The sequence below is a fragment of the Pelodiscus sinensis genome, chromosome 5 (assembly GCF_049634645.1).
Source record: "Pelodiscus sinensis isolate JC-2024 chromosome 5, ASM4963464v1, whole genome shotgun sequence".
Taxonomy (NCBI): Eukaryota; Metazoa; Chordata; order Testudines; family Trionychidae; genus Pelodiscus; species Pelodiscus sinensis.
Window position 1 is genome coordinate 121394469 of NC_134715.1, and position 18323 is coordinate 121412791.

An 18323-nucleotide genomic window follows, 5' to 3' on the forward strand; every position below is an offset into this window, starting at 1 on the left:
TATTTGATTAAAATACTTCTTCCTGCTTCTACTCTACACTGGCCTAATTTTCAGTGTGCACTCATTCAGTGACTCAATTAAACAATAACGATTTGCCAGTGTTTGCTGCATGGTGTTTTCATCTTTCCTATTTTACATATTGAGACAATTGCATTTTTTCATAAATTGATGGGTAGTAAATGTTGGCAAGGACTGATACTTTAATGACAAGCAATGTAGGTTGAGATTGAACTGTATCTGTACAGCCTTTGCGCCTAAATGGTTGCCTGCATTAGTTTTTGTACTTGTGGCCATGACTTTGACATCAGCATCTGAAAGTTTGGCCTTGCACAGATTGTTGAGTTATGAGTTTCAATATCTCTCATGAGAACACTTTACCTTAAGTACATTGGAATTAGAATATCAATGCCAGAGTTATAAACCTGTGACAATTGGAGTTAATACAAGAAACTCTACTACGCCCCTGGCTTTATAGTAGTGTGCTGAGATTAATGATTTTCAAACTAAGGGCCACAACCCAATACTGGGTTGTGGAATGTCAGTCACTAGGTTGCCCTGCAGTTAGGCTAAACCTGAGCCATTTGTTTTAGGTGACAAATCTGAGGAATTGTGCCAGATTGAGATGTCATTAGAGGAGGCATTGGCCACTGTCAGAAAACAGGATACTGGGCTAGGTCGACCTTTGGTCTGACCCAGTATGGCCGTTCCTATGTTCTTATTTTCTTAGGTGACCAGCAGGGGTATTACAGCAGGCTTCCTCCCTGCCCTGGTACTGCAGACCCCTCTGTGCCCTAAAAGTGGCCAGCAGCTGGTCCAGCTCCTAGGCAGGGCTGGATGGGGCTCCCTGCACTGTCTCCATCCTGGGCATTGGCTCTAGGGACCGGTGCCTGTGGATGAAAGAAGCGCACAAAGCCACTTGTGCACCTCTGCCTATGCTGGACTCTGCCTATGAACCAGACTGGCTACTGGCCATTTCCAGGGTGCAATGCAGCCCACAGTGCCTGGACTGACAGGAAGCTTGCCCTAGCCCCCCTGCTACATTTCTAACAGGGAGCTGGCAGAGGAAAGCCCAGACCCAAACTCTGAGCATGAACTGCCTGCCCCAGCCCTGAGCTCCTCCAAACCCAGCGCCCCCACCTACACTGTAAACACCTCATCTCCTTCCTACCCCAGAGTCTCTGCCCCCAGAGGGGGCTTGCACCACCCTGAAACCCACCTCAATCCCAGCCCAGAGCTTCCTTTCACACCATGAACCCCTCTGCCCTGCCCCCCAGCCTGGAACCCCTATTATATCCCCAAACCCTCCTCCTCCCCCATCCCCAGAGCCTGTGCACGCAGATGGAGCCCTCTCCTCTCCTCCCCCCCCCACCCACACCCACACCAACCCCATCCTGGCCCTACCCTATAGCCCTCACTCTAGTAAAAAGATAAAATTACGTTGGGTTGCAGACATCAAAAAATATCTTCTACTGGGTTACGAGGGAAAAAGTTTGAAAACCACTGGGGTTGTGTCCAGACTCAGGGGTTTTTTCGAAAAAAGTAGCCTTTTTTCGAAAAAACTTCACCTGCGTCTAGACTGCAGCTGCATTCTTTCGAAATTAAATCGAAAGAACGCGGCTTTTCTTTCGACGGCGGTAAACCTAATTCCACGAGGAAGAATGCCTTTTTTCAAAAGTGCTCTTTCAAAAAAAGGCGTTCTTGAAAACAAACAGGGCTTTTTAGAAAGAGAGCATCCAGACTCACTTGCTGCTTTCTTTCAAAAAAGCGGCTTGCTTTTTTGAAAGTTCCGTGTGCAGTCTAGACGCTCTCTTTTGAAAGAGGCTTTTTCGAAAGTATCTTTCGAAAAAGCCTCTTTCGAAAGAGGCTTGCAGTCTAGACATAGCCTGGGTGAGACTATAGCTTCTCAAAGCAAACAGAAGCAGCGGAATGTGCAAACATTAATTAATCTTCACAAACCCCCCATGAGTTATACAGGTATCTTTTAGCTCCATTTTACAGATAGGTAGCAAAACAAGCAGACAAGTTGAGGACATTGTTTTCAGAGGGTACATCTAGACTGCCAGGCTATTTTGGAATACCAAAATAGCTACCCTGCATCCAAGGAACATGTCTGCTATTTTGAAATAATTTTCAAAATAACGGATGCACTATTTTGGCATCCCTGTAAATCTTGTTCCATGAGGAATAAGGGATGTTTTGAAATAGTGCTTTATTTCGAAATTTGGGGCCATGTATACTTGCCAAATTTCAAAATAGCCTATTTTGAAATAAAATCGAAATAAAATATGCAATTTGCATAGCACAAATTGCATATCTTATTTCGATTTTAGAGTGCAGTCTAGACATACCCAGAGTTACTGTGCTGTCAACAGAGTGAGCTGAAAGTCAGCTGCAGTTGCGGGTGATCATTACCAAGGACACTAGAAAGTCATTGCTAGGATCAGAACCCTGGAATTCTCGGCTTCTGATCACATCGTCAACCCACTATTGTGTTTCTCTCTCAGTATATTTTTGTAACATCTGTTTTTCAGCTGTTAACCGTATGGCACACAGGCCAGTTATGCATGGTTCATTGGGACAATAGTCAATTATCTAGCCAATCAAAAAACACTTACCCACTTGTACAGAAAATAATGTTTGCTTTCATATCCCTAGTCAAAGCCTATTTACCACAGATATAATCATAACTCTAAAACAATATATGTATCTTGCCTAACCATACAAACTGCTGTAGTTTATTTGTTAAGTAATGGGCAAGCAATGAAACAGCTGTTGAAACACTGCACTGGGCTTTTCTTCTCTCAAGCTGAGCAACAAAATTTGCCTGGTCATTTAATCAATTTCATACTGATTTAAATTTGATAAAGTCACTCATGTTCACTCAGAGATTAGCTGGAAAGATGATATATCCCTGGACCACAATGCTATATTTAAATCACTTTAAATTAAAAAAAATTCTTGCTGGAGTAACTTTCCTGTAGTTATTATCTTTGTAACCCCAGCAGCTGCCAGATTTTTCCACGAGACCGTTCAAGCGTACAGTTTAAAGTACCAGTGATGTGTAAAGCTAAAAGATCTTAAGAAATGATTAATCAAGAGATGGACTTGAATGGTCTATTGTCTTCCCTCTTTGCACTGAACTGGGATGATTTAATCAATAAATAAGTCAGGGGAAAAAATCTACACTGGAGTTAGGGCCAGTGTTCCCTCTAAGCTGCCTGGCAGCACAGCTTCACAGCCCCACCCAGTCAGAGGCTCAGGTATCCATACATGGAGCTGACTGTCTGGGCTGGACTGAATAATCACCAGTGAATAGCAGTTCCAGGCCAGGAGCTGCCTCACAGCTTAGAGGAAACACTGCTTACGCTGTATTTTTTTTTTTAATTAACCACTTTCTTTTATACAGGTAGGTCACCCAAACACCGACAAGGCTTCACTTTACTAGCTTCAGTTTAAATCAAGAGCATCATGGATTTTCTTCAAGGTATGGTACAAAATGATTGATATTTTCAACAAATGAAGATACCATTAATGAATATTCTGCCTTATTAGAAGGCTGGACTGACTTAAGATCCATGGGTCAATTTGGGATCTTCTTACTAAGGCAACTCTCCCTTGAATTCAATGGGAGCTGTGTTCACTTAAGTAGTGTGGAATTTGGCACACAGTCATTCAGGCAGAGCCAAAACCTGCACCGTCTGAAGTCAACAGCAGGATTTCTGGTTTGACATCTGTTTATAAATCCCACATAGAGGGCAAATGTATTGCTGTGCTTACCTGAGTGCCATTAGTATCTTAGAGCTATGCCAATAGTATCTTATTACTATGCCAATAGTATCTTAGAGCTATGATTCTGATACCCTTATTCAATAGGATTACTTCTCGAGTCCTAAATGGGAGTAAAGCTGGGAGAGTTAGAATTTAGGAAGGAGACAAGTGAAGAGAACATTGTTATTGGATAACAGCACTCCCCTATTGCGGTGATGGGTATGCACGGTATTCACTGATAGAATATCTAGCTCCTGCTCCTGCTAAATAAATACCTTAAAAGCAGATAACATTCAATCTTTTGCTGATGTTTATTAATAATAATAATTAATAATAAAATGTATTCAGAAGCTGTCGTGCTCCACTCCCCATCAAAGGGTTGTTTACAATAGTGATTTGGGCAAAAAGGAATAAAGTAATAGGGTTGCAGGGGCACATGCTGCCTCAGAGCTATGGCTGTCCCACTTCCATGCTCTGGGAAAATCCTTCTCTCAATACTTTTCAAAGGGGCGGAAGATATACTCTCACCCCAACTGACTATGGACTGCTCATAATGATAGTGGTTTTGTTTTGGTTTTGTCTTTGCCCTACCATACAAAGTTTAGATATTCCAATAGGAAAACAGAAAATAATGGAATCACAGGATTGGAAGAGACCTCAGGAGGTCATCGAGTCCAACCCACTGCTAAAAGCAGGATCAATCCCAACTAAATCATCCCTGCCAGGACTTTGTCAAGATGGGACTTAAAAATCTCTGGGATAGGAGATTGCACCGCTTCCCTAGGTAACCCATTCCAGTGCTTCACCATCCTCCCAGTAAAGTAGTTTTTCCTAATACCCAATTGCCCCTACTGCAACTTGAGACCATTGCTTCTGTCATTTGCCACCACTGAGAACTGCTTTTGTCCTTCCTCTTTGGGACCCTGCTCCTCAAATTGTCCCTCATTCATTTCTTCTGTAGAGTAAATGAGCCCAAATCCCTTAGCCTCGCCTCATAAGTCAAGTGCTCCAGCCCCCTAATGCGTTTTGTTGTCCTACACTGGACTTTCTACAGTGCATCCAAAACCTTTCTGTAATGGGGAACCCAGAACTGGAGGCAATACTCCAGCTGTTGAATAAAGAGGAATAATCACTTCCATAGATCTGCTGGCAATGCTCCTACTAATGCTCTCCAATATGCCATTAGCCTTTTACATCATACACCAAATCCCATCAAAATACCGAAGCGCTTGAAAATGGTTTTTAAACCCCTTAATGTTACTTTGTGTTGTAGCATAGTTGTAAATACACAATTACTTTTCCCCTCTGGTAGTTCCTTTCATATCCCCTACTGCATTCTGATGTCTCTAACATATTTAAGTCACTAGATACCTGAATATAAAAATAACTTCACAAACTATTGAAATATAACAAGATATGAACACTTAGCACTTCATAAAGTCCACATTATGGTCTTGCCGAGGGCAATGTCCTTTCATCATCCAGGCCTTACCTTGCATATCTCTCAGGTTATATATTATCCCAGCCCAAAATAGTACATAAACTTCAGATCTAGAACAATGGATCCCAAAGATAATTATCCCTAAAAATCCTAGCTGAATTGAGTGTGAGGTTAAAAAAAAAAAAAAAAAGCCATAATTGTCATGGGGGCACTTCAAAACAGCTCTTGTGGAAGTTCACTTCCACATTCAATATGTGGAGATGCAACCTGAGAGATTGCTCTCTATTTTGTGTTATGTTAATGTTAGCATTTTTGTAAGAACTCATGCCTACAGGACAGAGTTCCCACCTGGGGATTGCATGTTGAGGTAGGTACCTCCCACCAGCGTGGACTTAGACTTATTATTTTTAGCATAGACTTGGCCTAACTCTGAGAGAGATGGGGCTTAGGACACATGCTTCTTTGGTGATGACTGCTCACTGAGGCCAGGTCTACACTACTGGAAAAAGTTGACCTAAGATGCGCAGCTCCAACTATAAGAATAGTGTAGCTGGAATTGACGTATCTTAAATCGAATTTCTGCAACATTCATTGCGGGAGGTCAATGGAAGAAACTCTCCTGTTGACTTCTTTTACTCCAGATGACCTGGTTAGTACCGGGGTCAATGGAGGAGCCATCAACAGTCAATTTAGCAGGTCCTTACTAGACCCACAAAATTGAACTGTGGGAGATCGATTTCTGGAGCGTCGATCTCGGGGTAAATAAAGATAAGCCCTTAGTGTGCTGCCTTTTTTGTGGATTCCATCCTCAGATGCTTCCATGCATTGTATAGGAGCCTAAATACAAAACTCAGGGTTTATGGATTCCTAGTGATTTTCAGGGTACCTAACAGTAAGTGTGGCAATAGCCAAGTACCTTTGTGAATTTGGGCATGAATCTCTAGCAACTCTCCTCAGTTAGTTATTTTTTTACAGGACTCTCTTTTCCAGCATGTCTTTCTGAGGGCTACCCCTTTAAAATGGGTAGAACCAAGAATCTGTAGCCATTTTGCGATTGATTGCTGCTTCCTGCATCTCCCTGCCTTCCATCTGGTAAGAATTAACTTTTATTAAAATATTCCCCTTTATTACAGAAAAAGTGGTGTATATATGATGCTATATATGCTTAAGAGCATAGATCCATGTATGCAGCAGCAGCCTGACTAAATGAGTGGTACTCTTGTTGTAAGTGCTAAAGTCTTGGCAAAAAAAACAAGCACACAGGAAGGAGGGAAAAGACAAGACGTGAAATGATTACAGGCAAAAGATGATGAATTTTTCAAAGTTCTGTCTTTGTTATTACTGCAGTAGAATCCCACCCAAGCCTGAGGTCTGATTGCATAGTGCCTAAAACACTGACATATAGTAAGAAACATTGTCTGCCCTGAAGAAATTTAGTCTAAATAGGAAGGCATTTGGAAGATACAATAGATGCAGTGTTTGGCTTGAAGTCCCACAGCAGTTCAGTGGCAGAACCAACAACAGAAGCCAGTTTTTCAGAATTTCTAGGGCTCTAGACACTGATCTGTGTTTTCTCAGTTTAGTCTCTGGGGTTGTTAGAGAGTAACACTAGGTTTCACAGGTATTGCTGGAGAAGGCATTATAAGCATTATACAAATAATAGGATCCAGGAGTAGATTGATTGTTGTGTGTTTCGGTTGGGTTTTTTTTCACCTGTTCTACAAAGTACCGATATTGTATTACTAAGCCATTTTGCAGCAGTTAAGGCAATGGACCTATTGACAAATGCTTGGGTAATCAAGTTCAGCATTTAACTTAACTCAGCTGTATTAACCTTGTTCTGGAGAACACATGCACATACTATTCCTACTTCAGCAGTTGGCTGCATTTATTCAAAATGAGTTGTGGCCCACAGGCTTTTGGTAAGTTGCCAGTGCTGCTCTTGACCGAGTATATCTTGGGTATTTCCACGCTAACAGGATGTAAGAAGAGGTTTATTTGCAAAGCTAATTTGAACGGAGGAGCACTGTTATGAAAACAGTACTCTTTTTCAATGGGCCACAAATTTAACAAACACTTAAAATGCTAAATAACTTACTTCTGGGGAGATTCCTAGTTCTTCTCAAAAGAAGACAAATAAAACAGTGACCCCTTTATTATATTCTGTGACTTCTGATTTGTTTTACTCTTTAAAAATTAGAAACGGGCCTCACACTAATATATTTTACAAGAGCATTCTGGGGATTAATGAATGTAAAAGTTAAAAAAAAACCAACCTTAGATTTGAATAATTCATGCTCTGCTAGCTCTGGACCAAGATAGTGCTCCAGTGTTTCCAAGTGTGCAGATTTTGCTCAGACTTTAAGAACATAATAAAAATGGGATTGTTTTATCTCACTTGGATCGATCAACTATGTGCCTGAAGTACAGGTAGTCCCCAGGTTACATACAAGATAGGGACTGTAAGTTTGTTCTTAAGTTGAATCTGTATGTAAGTCGGAACTGGCATCCAGATTCAGCCGCTGCTGAAACTGATCAGTTTCAACAGCGGCTGAATCTGTACACCAGTTCTGACTTACATACAGATTCAACTTAAGAACCCCAGGCGTCCCCAAGTCAACCGCTGCTGAAACTGATCAGCAGCTGATTCCAGGAAGCCCGGGGCAGAGCAACTCTGCCTCGGGCTTCCTGTAGTCAGCCGCTGGTCAGTTTCAGCAGCGGCTAACTTGGGGACGCCTGGGGCAGAGCAGCTGGGGTGCTGCCGGGTTGGTCCAATAGCGCCAAGGAGCGGTGCTGCGGGACCAACTGGCAGCGCCCCACCTGCTCTACCACAGGCCCCGGGCTTTGCTCCAAGTCTCCCTGGTCTGCTGGGAGGGGCACTAGCTGCTTCCCCCCCCCAGGCAGACCAGGGAGACGCTGAGCAAAGCCACGGAGGACCCGAGCCGGACCCGCGGCGCTTCCAGATCAGCTGGAAGCGGCTGCGGGTCCGGCCCGGGTCCTCCACCGCTTTGCTCAGTGTCTTCCTGGTCTGCAGAACAGGGAGATGCTGAGCAAAGTGGCGGAGGACCCGGAGTCGGACCCGCGGCCGCTTCCAGATCAGCTGGAAGCGCCGCGGGTCCGGCTGGGTCCTCCGCGGCTTTGCTCAGCGTCTCCCTGGTCTGCTGGATCCCCCAGCAGACCAGGGAGATGGGGATCAGCTTTTCTCACCCTGGAGGAGGCGGGCAGTGGGACATAAGTCGGATCCGCGTAACTCGGGGACTGCCTGTACTGTTAATAGTAAATAATCCATTTTAGCTTAAAGCATTTTTAAATCTATGTATATTGTAAGAATAATGAAAATATTCAAACTAAAGACATAAAAACAATAATATATTTAAGGGGTTTTAAGGCAATAATGTTTCTAAATACATAGGAGATGGTCCAAGCAGATCCTCTCTGAATTACTGCTGTTCATCAGATTTTCACTCCCTATTTGGATACCCATTGCGAAATATTTTAACATCGCACGTCATGATGTAATTTGAATATATTGCAATTAATTCACCAATAAAATATAGGGAAAAGAGCGAATCTATCCCCAAACATATGAGCACTCTGTTTCGATTGGGTCACATTCACAAGTGTTTCACATGTAAAGTTTGCAAAGAAAAAAATGACTCTTATTAAGGGCCTGTCTCTGCAAAGCTCTACTCGGATAGCATGTTCTTTGTTTAAGGGTGAACTCAACACCATCTGCAGACAGCCCCAGTGTGCCGGATCTGTGCAATAGAGTGTAGTACAGCTCGGGAAGTCCAATCCAGAATTAGAGTTCAGGGCTGCTGCATGGTCCTTTAGGGTCACTACTCCAGTTTAGAAGCTGGAAGACTGGCCATAGTGCCTCTGCACCAGTCGCATGGGGTCAGGGTTTTACTGGAGCACTGCTAAAGTGGTTGTGTGGATCTGCTTGGCCTGACCCACATCCTACTTTATTGGTGACTCTTTTTGCCAGCCTATGTGGGGCCAGTGACCCTTGCTGTGATACATAACGTGTAAGGTATCTTCTTCATGACTGTATGCCAGTGGGCTACCTTTGCACCTCCCGCCCAGAGCTTCATTTTGCATATGGACTAGAGCTAGTAGTTCTCTGTGCCTGAGTGGATTTTGGTCAGTTTGATTACTCTCAATGAAATCAGTGGGACTAAGTGCATGAATCAGCTGGCAGGACAGTGCCTTTACTATGGGTGTATACAGTATTGGATGAAGCAAAGACATAAGGCTGCTACCACCAGTGAAAGCTACTAGGGACCTCAAGAAGCTGTTGTAGGGGACATGAACTGTTATGGCAGCTCCACGTTGCCTGAGGACCCATCAACGCAAGAAAAATCCAGAGTCCTGCATTTGGGACAGAAGAATCCCTAGCACTGTTACAGGCTGGGGGCAGAGTGGCTAAGCAGCAGTTCAGCAGGAAAGAACCTGGGGGTTATAGTGGATGAGAAGCTGGATATGAGTCAACAGTGTGCCCTTGTAGCCAAGAAGGCTAATGGCATATTAGGGTGCATTAGGAGGAACATTGCCAGCAGATCCAGATAAGTTATTCTTCTTCTTTATTCAGCACTGGTGAGGCCACATCTGGAGTATTGCATCCATTCTGGGCCCCCCACTATAGAAAGGATATGGCTGCACTGGAGAGTGTCTAGCGAAGGGCAACCAAAATGATTAGGGGGCTGGAGCACATGACCTATGAGGAGCAGCTGAGGGATTTGGGCTTATTTAGCCTTCAGAAGAGAAGAGTGAGGGGGGATTTGGTAGCAGCCTTCAACTTCCTGAAGGGATGTTCCAAAGAGGATGGCGAGAGGCTGTTCTCAGGAGTGACGCAGGGACGGATATAGGGCAGGGTGAACGGGGCGGCCGCCCCGGGCCCCGTGCTTCAGAAAGCCCTGCGCATGCGCCGTGGCGCCGCTGTGCATACGCATGGCATCACTGCGCATGCGCCGTGGCAAAGGGGGAGCCCCGTGGAATTATGCTGCCCAGGGCCCCGCAAAACGGTCATCTGCCCCTGTAGTGACGGATGGCAGAACAAGGAGCAATGGTCTTAAGTTGCAGTGGGGGAGGTCTAGGTTGGATATTAGGAAAAACTATTTCACTAGGAGGGTGGTGAAACACTGGAATGGCTTACCTAGAGAGGGGGTGGAATCTCTGTACCTAGAGGTTTTTAAGTCCCAGGTTTACAAAGTCCCGGCTGGGATGATTTAGTTAGGGTTGGTCTGGCTTTGGGCAGGGGCTGGAGTCATTGACCTCCTGAGATCTCTTCCAGCCCCAGAATTCTATGAAGAATCATGAGGGGCTATATCTGCTGGCTTTAGGGTTGAAGTGTACCTCTGAAGCAGTGCAAAGTGACTGGACCATACCTGAGGATCTGCCCCAATGGATAGTATCACTACTGGAAACCTTAGAGAGAGCAGAATGAGGTCCAGATTTTTTACAAACTAAAAAAATATTGCAAATGCACAGTATTGTTCTGGTGCATATGTCCCATTGCATCTCTCAGTCATCTTTATTTGTGCTCTAACCAATCAGTGACATGAAGCAGTGTTACAACGGTAGGGCTGTAAACTGCCCTCATTCCCTCTTTGAAACTTCCATTCCCATTCAGTGTCTGCTTTTCTAAAGAACCTTGTTCTATTGTCTCTAGTTCAAATGCAGCAGATGGTCCCACTATATTAACTTCAGTGATGCTAGATGAGAAAATCCAGGGAAGGCTATGCAGTATTTGGCTCTTGATTGATTGTGCTTTCACTGTCATTGCAATCAGTGGGAATGTGAATAAAAAGATATGGCTCTCTCAATGGTCAGACTCACATGTTACATAGCAGAATTGTCACTTCTTTTATAAAATGCATATGGGCTTTATAAACCAAGTATTTCATTGTAGGGGAGGGAAGAGATGGTCACATTGATTGGAAAAAGCAAGAGCTCTCGTGCCCCCTGTCCAGGCAGGACCAGGATTGAAAATGCCAAAATGTCAAGAGTCTGTCTTGTGTTTCCATGTGACATTGGAAGTGGAGATGCTGGAAATCTCAGGAGAGAGCCAATTCTCACAAGGTTTCTGCCTCACTTTACAAACCCAAGAGGCTCAGGCAGTTTGCATGAAGCTTCAGGTGAGATTTATATCTGTCCCGCTTATCTGACCCTTTTTACTGCATTATTTTAGAGCCTCCAATGTATTTAACCCTTACAACACCCTGGTGAGGGAGGTCAGTGCTGCTGCCCCCATTTTACAGGAAGTCTGGGATGGAGCACAACACTGACGCTATGCTTCCTGAGTCCCAGCCTGGTGCCCTACCCATTTACACACTTTAAGCTGATTGGAATGGCCTAAAACACCTGAAAAGTCAATAATAGCTGAAAGCTAAGTGGTGAGATCAGCAATACTGGCAGCACAGCAAAGGGGGAGGATTAGCTGAATGGGTAGAAGCTAGTCTTTCTGGGTATGTCTACACCGCATCCCTAGTTCGAACTAGGGATGCAAATGGAGACAATTGAAGTAGTTAATGAAGCGGGGATTTAAATATCCCGCGCTCCATTAACATGATCTCACCGGCGAGCTAGTTCGAATCACAGCTGATTCTAACCAGGAAGTGAGCGCCGGGACGCGTTAGTTCGGACTAAAGCCCTTAGTCCGAACTAATGTTACTCCTCAAAAAATGAGGAGTAACATTAGTTCGGACTAAGGGCTTTAGTCCGAACTAACGCGTCCCGGCGCGCACTTCCTGGTTCGAATCAGCTGTGATTCGAACTAGCGCGCCGGCGAGATCATGTTAATGGAGCGCGGGATATTTAAATCCCCGCTTCATTAACTACTTCGATTGTCTCCATTTGCATCCCTAGTTCGAACTAGGGATGCGGTGTAGACATACCCTCTCTGTGGCTAACTTATTACGGGCTAAATTGGAAAAGCCTACAGGCAAATGACAGAAGACTTGGGGATTTGGAGGGCATACTTTTTGTGAAATTATGCTCTGGATCCAACCTGCTGAAAGAACAGGAGAGGCTGGCACTATTGCTTCCAGCATTTTCTAGTTGATGATTTGCTGGTAAGGCAACTTTGTTTTACCATCTGGGGGAATGTCTACACTACAGAGTTTTTCTGAAAAAACTTAAATTCCGTCCTCACTGCAATTGTGTTTTTCCAAAAGAAAATCTAAAGAACAGAGGGGTTTTTCTGACATTGGCAATCCTCACTCTACGAGGACGAAGCCCTTTTTCTGAAAGAGCTCTTTCAGAAAAAGGTGTGTGGGGATGGGAAAAGGGAGTTCTTTCAAAAGAAAAGGAAAAAGCACAGGTGCCCTGGTGGCCACTTCGTCCATAGTAATCACAACTGAAATGCGAGATAGTGTCCATTCAATGTGGACGCTCTCTTTCGAAAAAGCAGATCGCTTTTTCAATGCGCTTTTGCAATGTGAACGCTCTCTTTTGGAAGAAGTTTTTCAGGAAGACCTCCCCCACTGCAATTTGAGACCATTGCTTCTCATTCTGTCATCTGTGACCAATGAGAACAGCCTTTCTCAATCCTCTTTGGAATCCCCCTTCAGGCTGCTATCAAATCCCCCCTGACTCTTCTCTTGTATAGACTAAATAAGCCCAAATCCCACAACCTCTTTTTGTAAGTTATGTGCTTCAGCCCCCTAAGACAGTATCTTGTCTTAGTCCGACCATGAGTCTCTGCATTGATGTTACTATCTGAACTCATCAATGCCCCACACAGACCAGTTTTACTCAGGCGCCGGTATGCTTCTGCCAAAAATTCTCCTTAAATTTTTTATGAATCATAATCAGACATCTGATTTTCTTGGGGTAACTTGCTACTTGGCATGTCTTTTCAGATTCTACAGTGGTTATCTACTCAGAGAGAGGGGATGGTGGGGGAAAAGAGGCAGATACTATCTAACAAATTACTTAGATGATGGAATGCTCCGTGGAAATCCCAGAATGCGAGAACTCGTTTTAGCATGCGAGGACAACTGACTCCAGAAGGAAACAATCTTTGGAAAATGCTCCTCTCCTCCACTGGCAATCTTGTGATGAACTTTTTTATACTCTAAGATTCTTTTTGCTAAGGGGTTAGTGCTGTTGATTTTAAATGACCTCTAGCAAGAACTATATATTTCAGTGTTTACCTGCTGATTCTTTTTTAAAATTTTTAAAAGCTGAGCTATCCATACAAACTATCTTGATATGAGTTTCTCATCAAACCTCAGCTACATATTTATTTCTTAATATTTTAAAAAGAAGAGACAACTTCTTCTGAATGGTTACAGATGGCTTGAATGCCAGAACTGGTGCATGTGACTGGAGGATGGACTCGTCTTTTAGGGAAAGAAGATAATTCCCTTTGACCAAAAAAATACCCCAGTAATAAACTTTGAACACTGACCTAACTTGTTGTGTGCTGGCACCAATACGAGTTTAAATTATGTGCTTGTCACCTCATTCCTAGCCAGTGTCCCGCTGTAATTATTCACTTTAGACCATTTTGTAAATATCATAACTAAATATGGAAGTATCATTTAGTGACACTATTTAAGGGCTAGGGGAAAAAATGACATTACTTAGAGCTACACAGAACCTTTCTGTTTAGTTCATTTTCTATGCTCTGCATATCTTATCTTTCCATTACTACCCACTTCTGCTCACAGTTTTATGTGTTTGGGGTATTCTGATATCTGCTAGTGAAAAACTGGCCAAACAACAGTACCTCAATCGGAATGTCATAAGCTGCTCATTGATGCCTGCTGGCAGCTTAGAGAGGCACCTTACGAGCTTGTTCTTAATACAATCAAGATTCATCTAAAGATTTTCCCTTCCAGAAGTAGGTGTATCCTCCTTTCTCCTCCTTCATCTGCTCTTCTAGTTTGGACAAGGCAGCAATATTGATGTTAAGCTGATTCAGTTCATCAGCAATGATAGCCTTGCTCTGGTCAGTCACTGTCTGAGTTGTCCATCAGGGTACGTATGTTCCAGGTTCCAAAGTTGAAAAGTTCCTTATATTTTTGACCACTGGGGTGGTGATCCTGCTGGGTGCAGCTATACAGCCAGGAGGAAAAGAGGCAAGACTATTTTGGGGGCTCTTTTTCTAGCCTCCCTCCCCACATGGGGTGAGTAGAGTCGGTCCTAAAGAGAACTGCTCAGTCATGGGTCCAGCCGCCAAGATGCTCGACCCATCTCGGGGTCGAGATCACACGCCCATCGCTTATGTGTCCGTCTGTGACTAGGAAATTCTGGATCTCACTGTCCTGTTCACCACTCGCTAGTCACCACCAGACTTTTGTCTTGTGCAGGTGTTGGTTTCCCAAAAACTAGAGGATGCCTGTGGGGGGCTTCTTTTAAAGTCGGGAGACTGGTGCACAACAGTCACCACAGTGTCCTAGACAGATAGAGGGCTTGAAACCAATGGCATGAACACCACAACGATGGGCGACCCTCTATCTGCTGCAGCCTTCATCTGCCTTCACAGCCGTGCAACATTGCACAACAGTTTCACCTCCACTGTTCAGTTATCCTCTGTCCGCTCTGCCGCTGAGGATTTCTTGAATCACACTTTGTCTGGAACCTCACCCTTGACCGTTCTGCCATGGGTGACCCTAAGGATCATGAGTCCAAGCAGCGTCGCTTTCAGGGGTCATTAGAACACGCAAGCCTCTCCACCACTACAAGGTGATCCATCCATTGTATTTAGACTATCTTCTCTATACTCCTGCTATATCACATTGATGACTGCACATACAATTATTGGTCCTAATAGCTGACTTTATCAAGGACACCACAGAGTTAAAATGATGCTTCTAAAAAAAACCCTGGTCAAGTGTATGGGTTCTTTGTTTTCTGGAGAGGACGATTTTATGTATTTTGTCTTTGCCAGGACTGTTTACAAGTCCTAAACTCTGATGTAGGTATTTGATGTTTGGCTAAAGTGAAAAGATACCAACTTTTGTTTTATGTCACTATTACTCCTGGGGAGTCTCTGATGTGACACCTTTTCAGCCAGCTTCATCCATACCTCTTTCTTTTTTTTAAACCATTGCTATAGGTAATGGGTAATGTTTTAAACCTCCAAGTAGCTGTTTTAAAAACTATCTGCTTTAGACATTTTTCCCTATAGTCCTCCAGAGTCGTTGTTTTATTTATGTAAAATCATAACCAGTTTTAAATGCATGCACGATGCTGTCAAATAGTGAATGAGCTTAATCCTCAGTGCACTTCAAAAGCAGCACAGAGCAGATCCACAGCTTGTGTAAATTGCCAGTTTGTGAGTGTGTCTGTAAGTATCAGACACAAACAGACCCTTCAATTATAAGAATATAATCCTTTATCTTACTAACTATAAATCAATACAATATTACAGAAGACCCACTTACCTTTTTGTCATGTCCTGCCCACCAAGGACACAAGGGGAAGTACATAAAAGATTAATATCATAAGGGAATCAGGCAGAGCAAAGATGCAGCGTAAAACATTATAGTACACTTATCAACAGTAGCTAGATTTTAAAAAGCCGTCAGTTATGCAAAGAGCAGAAGCTTAATATGGCTAAACAAGAATCCTTTCCCAATATCACTCAACTCCAGAAAATATTCCTTCAATAGACTAAATCCCCATCCATTGCCCAGGAAGAAATCATTGTACACAAACAAACCCTCCAGCACAACAGGAAGCAATGGCCCTCGAAGCAGCAGTCACTTTAAACACAGAAACAGAAGTCTGAAAACAGAGAGATTATTAAGATTGGGGTTTCTGAACAGAGTTGCAAGAAAAATGCCAGCAAAATGTACATGACACCCAAATCAACATTTCCAAAGGATGGGTACTGTGTTAGAAAGCATATCATAGTCCGGAAAGAGAGTCTTCATAGAAACATTCAGTGTGATGCAGACCTCAGTTCTCTTTAGGCAATTGCTCCATAGCAGCTTTAAGCTTTCTTATGGTCACAACATCTTTTGGCCTCCTTGTCATTCATGGTACGAGTATACATGTTATATATATGGCTTGATCCAACTCTCATTAAAGTTAATGGAAAGACTTCCTCATCGGGCTGGACAAAAGAAGGAATAGAATTGCGTAATAAAAAAAGACTATTTTCATCTGCATTCAGGTTACAAAGTATGGTCTGGTTCTTAGATCAAGGAACTACAGAATTTGCATCTGCAAATCACACTGCTGTACATCTAAATATATGCAATTTGGATGTAAATAACAGTAGCAGAAATTTTGCACCTACATTTTCATTACGGTCAGAGAAAAAATTGTGCTTCCAATATCAAAAAAACTTTGTTAGGCTGCTACGCAAATTTCGAAATAGCTTATTTTGCATCTACACTGCCCCAAATTTCAAAATAACACACTATTTCAAGCCATTCCTTGTCGCTCGTGCAATGAGATTTACCAGGATGGTGAAATAGCATGCCCATTATTTTGAAATATTTGAAATGCAGCTTGTGTAGACGTGGGGTAGCTATTTTGGGATAGCTGAAATAACCATGCAGTGTAGTCATACCTTTAGGGACTGATTCAACTCTAGTTGAAATCAACATTTCATTAATTTCAATAGCAATTGAACGTCACAGCATGCATTAGCATGGTATTTTAGCTTTTAGAGTCTGGTATTAGGCTATCATGCTGTAATTTAAATAATCAATTCATTAAATGGGATAACTTTATCTGTGTGATTGTGGTATGACATCTGCATAATAGCTATTACCCTTAGTTTCCAAGAATGGTAAGTATTATAGCTAGGACAATGATTTGGCATGGTAAAATATACAAAAATCAGTTGGGGGAAAATGGCAAAATATATAACTATATAGTAACCCTATAACCCTACAATTCACAAGATGATCCTTATAACCATATAATACAACACTATCCCTAACAACTGAATAGAATCAGAGTAAAAATGTCATAAGCACCTAGGCTCTCATGTGCTTCTGGAAGTGCTTATGTCCCATTTTTCAAAAGATACTTATGCACTTAAGAGTCCAATTCATACTGAAACACAATAGGACAATTGCGTTTTCAGATTGATTGCAGATCAAGACAAACTGACCTGTGTCATTGTTCCATACTTTACATCAGTGGATGAGTAGGTCAACCTTTTCACAATTGAATGTCTAAAATTATGCACCTAAACAAAGGTGACTTAAATGTCATTGGTGCATGGGATTGCAAGTGCTCAGCACCTAGGAAAACCAATCCACTTTGACAGCATTTAGATGCCTACTGTAAATATGGATTTTGCTGCCATTCAGTTTATTAAAATGATAAATGCTGGACATGGCTGGTATTCTATATCCTAACGGTCAATTAGATTACCAGACTGGATTTAACCTTCCTGCACTCAGCACGATAAAGAAACCCAGCAGATGATAAAAATGTGATCATTCTTTCGAATGTTGTGTCTAGCATGTTCAAAACATGAGAAGTTTTCTCTTTAGTAACAGTCTTTTTGAAAGTGGGACAAAAAGACATTTGTGAATTCATAAAAAAAAGTATTCTTAACTGAATGAAGTCCTCAACATAAGCATGCTGATTTAACCACCACCGTCAGCAAGCTCTTTAGGGTCTGGTTCACACTAGAGTGGAAGGTCGGCTTAAGATACACAACTCCAGCTACGTTAATTATATAGTCGGAGTCGTCATATCTTAAATCACCATCCATACAACAAGAGGTCGATGGGCTTCTCTTACTCCTTGTGAGGAACGGAGTACCAATGCTGACAGGGGTGCCCTCTGAGTTTGAATTAGCAGGTCTTCACTAGTCCTGCTAAATTGACCTCCGAAGATCAACCGCGGCAGTGTCAATCTTCTGTGTAGTGTGGACATGCCTGACACCACCCTCTCCCCAATTTACAAATATTTGCCAATCCCAGGAAGTAACCCATGAAAGGTTTCTCAGTCCATCCTTATCTTGGGCTTGGCTGACGTGCACTCTGCTTAAAAACACTTGGCTAAATGGTGACTAAAAGTGAGGTTGGAGGACATAATATTTTACAAGAATGCACCAAGAATTAAGTTGGTAAAAGGCCATTATGGAAATAAAATTAAACAGAGAAAAATGCAAGCCAAAGACAGGAACATTTAC

General features: G+C 42.8%; 1 long non-coding RNA gene across 1 annotated transcript in view; it reads left to right on the top strand.

Moving 5' to 3' along the window:
• LOC142829489 (uncharacterized) overlaps nucleotides 1-18323 on the top strand; it is a 94485-nt gene that overhangs the window by 34017 nt on the left and 42145 nt on the right. The window contains exons 2-3 of the long non-coding RNA XR_012903917.1: nucleotides 3407-3484; nucleotides 6185-6301. This is a non-coding gene — a long non-coding RNA (uncharacterized LOC142829489). The remainder of the gene's footprint in view (nucleotides 1-3406; nucleotides 3485-6184; nucleotides 6302-18323) is intronic.